Below are 8,919 nucleotides of genomic sequence, written 5' to 3' on the forward strand. Positions count from 1 at the left end.
TCACACTATACTATGACTTTTTATGCCATACTATACCGACGTTTTTTGACATTTTTATATCACACTATACTATATCATTTTTTGACATTTTTATATCACACTATACTATATCATTTTTTGACATTTTTATATCACACTATACTATGACTTTTTATGCCATACTATACCGACGTTTTTTGACATTTTTATATCACACTATACTATATCATTTTTTGACATTTTTATATCACACTATACTATATCATTTTTTGACATTTTTATATCACACTATACTATGACTTTTTATGCCATACTATACCGACGTTTTTTGACATTTTTATATCACACTATACTATGACTTTTTTTTACATTTTTATGTCATACCATACTATGACTTTTTATGCCATACTATACTATGACGTTTTTTGACATTTTTATATCACACTATACTATATCATTTTTTGACATTTTTATATCACACTATACTATGACTTTTTATGCCGTACCATACTATGACTTTTTATGCCATACTATACCGACGTTTTTTGACATTTTTATATCACACTATACTATGACTTTTTTTTACATTTTTATGTCATACTATACGATGACTTTTTATGCCATACTATACAATGGCGTTTTTTGACATTTTTATATCATACTATGACTTTTTATGCCGTACCATACTATGACTTTTTATGTCATACTATAGAATGACGTTTTTATATCACACTATACTATGACTTTTTTTTTACATTTTTCTGCCTTACTATACTATGACTTTTTATACCTTACTATAGAATGACGTTTTTTGACATTTTTATATCACACCATACTATGACATTTTTTGACATTTTTATATCACACTATACTATGACTTTTTATGCCGTACCATACTATGAGTTTTTATGCCATACTATGACGTTTTTTGACATTTTTATATCACACTATACTATGACTTTTTTTTTGACATTTTTCTGCCTTACTATACGATGACTTTTTATGCCATACTATACTATGACGTTTTTTGACATTTTTATATCATACTATGACTTTTTATGCCCTACTATACCATGACGTTTTTTGACATTTTTGTATCATACTATGACTTTTTATGCCGTACTATACTATGACGTTTTTTGACATTTTTATGTCACACTATACTATGACTTTTTTTTTACATTTTTCTGCCTTACTATACTATGACTTTTTATGCCATACTATACTATGACGTTTTTTGACATTTTTATATCACACTATATTATGACGTTTTTTTTACATTTTCTGCCTTACTATACTATGACTTTTTATGCCATACTATACTATGACTTTTTTTTTTACATTTTTCTGCCTTACTATACTATGACTTTTTATACCTTACTATAGAATGACGTTTTTTGACATTTTTATATCACACTATAGAATGACGTTTTTTGACATTTTCATATCACACTATACTATGACTTTTTTTTTTACATTTTTATGCCATACTATACGATGACTTTTTATACCATACTATACAATGACGTTTTTTGACATTTTTATATCATACTATGACTTTTTGTGTCATACTATGACTTTTTTTTTTACATTTTTATGTCATACTATACTATGATGTTTTTTGACATTTTTATGCCTTAATATACTATGACGTTTTTTAACACTTTTATATCACACTATACTATGACTTTTTTTTTTACATTTTTCTGACATACTATACTATGACTTCTCATGCCGTACTATACTATGACTTTTTATACCTTACTATAGAATGACGTTTTTTGACATTTTTATATCACACTATACTATGACTTCTCATGCCGTACTATACTATGACTTTTTATGCCTTACTTTACTATGATGTTTTTTGACATTTTGGATAACACAGCTATTGTGGTGTGCCTCAGGAATGGACAGGAGGAGGAGTACAGGGATCTGACGATGGCCTGTTTTTCCTCATGAGGCTCAGGTCCTTCATCTGCAGTGAAATGCTGCACGTTTTTATCAGTGGTGGCCAGTGTACTTTATATGCTACAGTCTGCTGGGGCAGCAGCATGTCAGACATAACATAAGTGGACTGGACAAGCTGTTCAAAAAGGCTGGGTCTGTGTTTGGCATGAGTCTGGACTCACTCAGGACTATTGCGGAGAGATGCATGTAATGTAAGATGGAGGCCATCTTATACAATACCAACCACCCTTTCCACAACATTGTGGCAGGACAGAGAAGCAGCTACAGCAACAAACGTCTCATCTCACTGCGGTGCAGAACAGTGAGGTTCAGGAGGTCCTTTGTTCCGACTGCCATCACCTCAGCCAAAGGATGTGGACTAATTTAATTATTAACTACTATTAATATTTTCAGCAATGAGCTAATGGACACATGAATTTCACCTAGGGATAAATGATTGTATGTATGTATGTATGTATGTATGTAATGTATCTATCTATGTACACATCTATCACAGCAAGGCATAAAAAGTAAAAAAAATGTCATAGCATAGTCAGTCACAGTCAGTGGCGACCAGTGTTCTCTTAATGCTGCAGTCTGCTGGCGTAGCAGCATGTCAGACATGAACACAGGGAGACTGGAGAAGCTGGTCAAAAAAGCTTGATCTGTGTTTGGCAAGAGTCTGGACTCACTCAGGACTACATTTCCCTGAAGGGGATAAATGATTGTATGTATGTATGTACAGTATGTATCAATCTATCTATGTGTGTATCTATATATCACAGAATGGCATTGTATAGCATGACTGTACCATGACATTTTTATGCCTCTTTATACTATGATTTTTTTACTATGATTTCGAAAAGCATAAAAATGTCATAGTACAATAAGGCATAAAAATGTCAAAACATGTTATAATAAAGTAGGACATAAAAAGTCAAAAGTACAGTAAGAATAAAAGTAATAATAAATAATAAAAGTAAAAAAACTCATAGGGTAGGGGCGTCGAGTGGCACAGTGGGTTGAGCAGGCCTTTACTGCATGTCATTCCCCCTCTCTCTGCCTCCCCAATTCCTGTCTCTCTCTACTGTGCTATCCAATAAAGGCATAAAAAGCCTAAAAAGATTTAGTTAAAAACAAAAAAAAGTCATAGTGTAGTAAAGCATAGAAAGTCATAAAAATGACATAGTATAGTAAGGTATAAAAAGTCATAGTATAGTAAGGCATAAAAAGCCATAAAAACGACATTGTTTAGTAAGGCATAAGAACGTCATAGTATAGTAAGGCAGAAAAATTCATAAAAACTTCATGGTATAGTAAGGCATAAAAAGTCATAAAAATACATAGCATAATAAGTCATAAAAATGCCATGTTATAGTAAGGCATAAAAAGTCACAAAAAAGTCATAATATAGTAAGACATAAAAATTCACAAAAAAAATACATAGTATAGTAAGGCATAAAAATTCATAGTATAGTAAGGCATAAAAAGTCATAGTATAGTAAGGCATAAAAATTCATAATATAGTAAGGCATAAAAATTCATAGTATAGTAAGGCATAAAAAGTCATGAAAACGTCATAGTATAGCAAAGCATAAAAAGTCAAAAAAATGACATAGCATAGTAAGGCATAAAATGTCATAGTATAGTAAGGCATAAAAAGTCATAAAAACGTCATAGTATAGTAAGGCATAAAAAGTCATAAAAAGTCATAGTATAGTGAGGCACAAAAAGTCATAAAAACGTCATAGTATAGTAAGGCATAAAAAGTCATAAAAACGACATTGTATATTACGGCATAAAAAGTCATAAAAACGTCATAGTATAGTAAGGCATAAAAACGTCATAGTATAGTAAGGCATGGAAAGTCATATTATTGAAAGGCATAAAAAGTCATAAAAACGACATAGTATAGTAAGGCATGGAAAGTCATATTATTGAAAGGCATAAAAAGTCATAAGAACATCATAGTATAGTAAGGCATAAAAAGTAATCGTATAGTAAGGCATAAAAAGTCATAAAAAGTCATAGTATAGTAAGGCATAAAAAGTCATAAAAATGCCATGTTATAGTAAGGTATAAAAAGTCATAGTATAGTAAGACATAAAAATTCACAAAAAATACATAGTATAGTAAGGCATAAAAATTCATAGTATAGTAAGGCATAAAAATTCACAAAAAATACATAGTATAGTAAGGCATAAAAATTCATAGTATAGTAAGGCATAAAAATTCATAGTATAGTAAGGCATAAAAATTCATAGTATAGTAAGGCATAAAAAGTCATAAAATCGACATTGTATATTAAAGCATAAAAACGACATAGTATAGTAAGGAATAAAAGGTCATAAAAATGTCATAGTATAGTAAGGCATAAAAAGTCATAAAAACGTCATAGTATAGTAAGGCATAAAAAGTCATGAAAACACCATATTAAAGTAAGGCATAAAAAGTCATAAAAAACGACATTGTATAGTAAGGCATAAAAACGTCATATTATAGTAAGGCATAAAAAGTCATAAAAAACGACATTGTATAGTAAGGCATAAAAAGTCATAATATAGTAAGGCATAAAAATTCACAAAAAATACATAGTATAGTAAGGCATAAAAACGTCATAGTATAGTATGACATAAAAATGTCAAAAAACGTCATAGTATAGTAAGGGATAAAAAGTCATGGTATAGTAAGAGATAAAAAGTCATAGTATAATAAAGTATAAAAAGTCATAGTATAATAAGGCATAAAAAGTCATAGTATAGTGTGATATAACAATGTCAAAGAAAAGTCATAGTATAGTACGGGATTAAAAGTCATAGTATAATAAAGTATAAAAAGTCATAGTATAGTGTGATATAACAATGTCAAAAAAAAGTCATAGTATAGTACGACATAAAAAGTAATTGTATAGCAAGAAATAAAAAGTCAAGGTATAGTAAGGCATAAAAAGTCATAAAAACGTCAGTATAGTATGACATAAAAATGTCAAAAAACGTCATAGTATGGTATATGGTATAGTAAGAGATAAAAAGTAATCGTATAGTAAGGCATAAAAAGTCATAGTATAGTGTGATATAAAAATGTAAAAAAAAGTCATAGTATAGTACGGGATTAAAAGTCATAGTATAATAAAGTTTAAAAAGTCATAGTATAGTGTGATATAACAATGTCAAAAAAAAGTCATAGTATAGTGTGATATCAAAATGTAAAAAAAAAGTCACAGTATAGTACGACATAAAAAGTAATTGTATAGCAAGAAATAAAAAGTCATAGTATAGTATGACATAAAAATGTCAAAAAACGTCATAGTATAGTAAGGGATTAAAAGTCATAGTATAATAAAGTATAAAAAGTCATAGTATAATAAGGTATAAAAAGTCATAGTATAATAAGGTATAAAAAGTCATAGTATAATAAGGTATAAAAAGTCATAGTAAAGTGTGATATAAAAATGTCAAAAAAACGTCATAGTATAGTAAGACATAAAAAGTCATGGTACAGTAAAGGATAAATAAGTCATAGCCACGGCATATTGTGCATATCTTGCCATACTATGATTTTTTTTTTTAATGCCATACTTTACTATGATATATACAAGTATAGTAAGGCATTAGAGCCAATTGACCTAATGTGCATGTCTTTGTAATGCGGGAGGAGGTGGAGTACTAGAAGAGAACCCACGCAGGTACAGGGAGTACATGGAAACTCCACACAGAAGGGCCCCAGGCCTGGGGTTCGCACCCAGAACCTTCTCACTGACGCCAGGATGATCAAACTTTTGCAGACAGCTGTACCTCCTCATCTCTAGATAACTACTGTCTAGACTGTCATGGAATATCTCCAGAAGATGAAACTTTCTTTGGTTCCTCCTCAGGTGTAAAACACCATATATCAAAATGTTGGCTCCTCTAAGAATCCTACAACAGCAAAACAATAAGTATAATATTTCTGTCTGTCCTTTACAGGTTCTGTCACTTTTCTATAATCAATTCTACAGGTAAAAAGATTTCCAAATAAAGCAGCAGAACAGTTTATTTTTTCACATTGAAATGACTTGTTAAGACGAACATAAATTATTTGCAGCTCACACACACACACACACACACACACACACACACACACACACACACACACACACACACACAGTGTTAGTGCAGGTTGTGTTGGTGACAGCCTCCAGGACGTGGCCAGTGTGTGTTAAAAGCCAGAGTTAAGGTGTTTTTGCCGGGAGCTCCCGGTCGCTCTGGGTCTTACCACGCTTGGAAGATTTACTGGGCAAAGAGGCGGAGCGCTGAGAGCCATCTGAGAGCAGAGCACAGTGTCAGAAACACCACCCGCCTCCCTCAGGCCCAGCGCCGCATCAACAGTCAGCTGACGTCAAACATCAGCAGCACACTGGCTAAAAACACTGCACGTCTACTCGGGACCAGTTCAAAGGATGAATCCACACACTTGAATGTTCAGCTCATTTTCCAGAGTTTCATTTTCTCTCCTTTGACATATTTCTGTTTTTCATGATCATCATCATCATCTTACACTTTCTATGTTCCGGTCACCGGTAAGTCAAAGACTGAACCTTTATGTTGAAGGGATCTCAGTTAGTTAGATTCAGATGTGTTGTGTTGTGTAAGGTGGAACAAAAAGGCTGAAAGTGGATGAGCTAGTCGCGTTAGCATATGAAGTTAGCTGCCACTAAAACCTGTAGGATTTCAGCTGATCACAGATCTGAACTCAGTCTGTGACTTGTAATTAGAATCCAGATAGTGGCATTTGGGCCAGTGTGGGGCCAGAATCAGCTGATGGTATATAGCTAATGGTTTATCTTCCTGGCAAATAAATAAAAAATAAAAATAAATACTTAATTAATCACAGGAAAAATTATGTTAGCGAGGAGACTCTGGGAAACGGGCTGAACGTTCACTGTGGCAGACGTTTCTCTGCCACTGTCTACACATGTGCACACACACATGTACAGGCTTACTCACACACACTCACTGAGGTAATCAGGTTCATATGTCTGTACAGCTGTTCGGTGTTTTCAAACACATGCAGATTCTCTGGTTTTATGCCGACTGCAAACACAATCAATCACTCTGTTTGTTGCTCCTCACAGTTAAATAGAGCATGCGTTCAGTTCAGCGCGTGAATGGCAGCTCACCCAGAACCATCAGCACGCACACGCACATGCGCACACACACACACACACACACACATACACACACACACAGTTTGAGTCGGACTGTGTGCATGGTTCTGGGTCGGCGGTTCATTCAGCATGCGAGTCATTCAGTCAGTCCGAGTGGCGTGAGAGTGAAGCTGTGGATGACCAGAAGCAGGAGGCATGGAGAGGCAGGCCAGAGGGAGAGAGAGAGAGAGAGAGAGAGAGAGAGAGGATAGGACAGACGGAGGGAGGGAGGGAGAGAGAGAGAGAGAGAGGATAGGACAGACAGAGGGAGGGAGAGAGAGAGAAAGAGAGAGAGAGGATAGGACAGGGAGGGAGGGAGGGAGAGAGGGAGAGAGAGAGAGAGAGAGAGAGAGGTAGGTAGGTAGAGATGTGGGTTATTGGCACATCTATATGGTGGGAGGAGGGAGGGGGGTGACTGAGGTTGTGCATACAGCGCCTGATAACAGTTCCCATCTGTGGCAGTGACTGGTCAGACTGGTGCAACTGGTTCAGTGGTGTGAAGTGATGGTGTTGAGGGTCAGAGGTCAGAGTCCTGGAGCTGGAGCTCGTCCGGACAGACAGTGATTCACAAAACATGAATGAGCAGCAGCTACTGGGACTGATTCATGACACCGTCCAGGTCCAGAGTCGAAGTCTCGTGGAGATCAGGTTTAGGTTCATGCTCAGGTGTCACAGAGAGGACGGTCAGCCTCCGTCACATTATGTCAAATGACTGAAGCAGAACAAAGAGCTGATGTGATTATATAATCCATAACACACAGCCTCATCAAGTCGTTAATTAAAATTAAAATGATCTCACTGCAATGGCAGATTCTGTTGTTTCTTTGAGCAGCACATTTGATGCTGTATTTGTTGTTTTAGAAACACTGTCTGTCTGGAAGATCAGTACGGAAGAGGATTAGGGCCATGTGGAAAAAAGTTTTTATTTTTTTCTCAGAATTCAGATTTTTTTCCACAGAATTTTTTTTTAAAATCATCTTCAGTAGATCAGAGACCAGGACGTGGATCAGTATGTAAAAAAAAAAAGAAATCTGTTTATGGACTTCAGGACCTAGATCCAGTATCTGTAGTGGGAGCTGAGCAGGTGACTGGTTTTCTCCCAGTAAAACATCTGTGTCCTAAAGGCAGCTGTGTGTGTGTGTGTGTGTGTGTGTGTGTGTGTGTGTGTGTGCGTGTGTGTGTGTGTGTATATATATGTGGATGGGTTGTAGTTACTCTGCTTCACCACCAGAGGGGACCATTATCAAGTAAATAACCACAGACAACAACAGGAGAACTACAGCGTCACACTAACAGAGACAACTGGAGAACAAACAATCACTCTCTCTTTTCTTCCATAGTTTTAAATCCATCCATCTATCTATAGGCAGCCCCGACACACCGGACCAGGTCAGATCAGGGGGGTCAGGACCTGACAGGGGGTCACGTGTTCACTGTGACTAATGTGAGAAAATACACTAACATCACAAATGTTTTCTGAAACCTTGAGACATTTCTCTTTAGATAAAAGTTCTGCGTGCTCTGATGTACAGATGTGTATAGATGTGTACAGATGTGTAAACTTCAGTCTGAGCAACTGTCTGTGTTTCTGCTGAGTCAGACTCCAGATGAGGCCGAGCTGCTGCTGCCGGAGAAAGTGACAGAATCAGCCCTGTGTGTGTGTGTGTGTGTGTGTGTGTGTGTGTGTGTGTGTGTGTGTGTGTGTGTGTGTGCACGCCATGGTGGTATGTGGCAGGGACATGCACGTGGAGATGCTGTGTGCTAAAAGCAGTGTGCTGAGCTGAGCTGAGCCAAGCCGAGCCGGT

The 8,919-nt window shown here is 35.6% G+C and overlaps 1 protein-coding gene across 9 annotated transcripts in view; it reads right to left on the bottom strand.

Annotated features, from left to right (window-relative positions):
* LOC111644331 (serine/threonine-protein kinase BRSK2-like) overlaps positions 1–8,919 on the bottom strand; it is a 128,804-nt gene that overhangs the window by 5,221 nt on the left and 114,664 nt on the right. The gene's annotated exons all lie outside the window — the stretch shown is intronic.

Source organism: Seriola lalandi, unplaced genomic scaffold, assembly GCF_002814215.2.
Source record: "Seriola lalandi dorsalis isolate HSWRI2012SDOR001 ecotype SW California unplaced genomic scaffold, Sedor1 jcf7180002054929, whole genome shotgun sequence".
Lineage (NCBI taxonomy): Eukaryota > Metazoa > Chordata > Actinopteri > Carangiformes > Carangidae > Seriola > Seriola lalandi.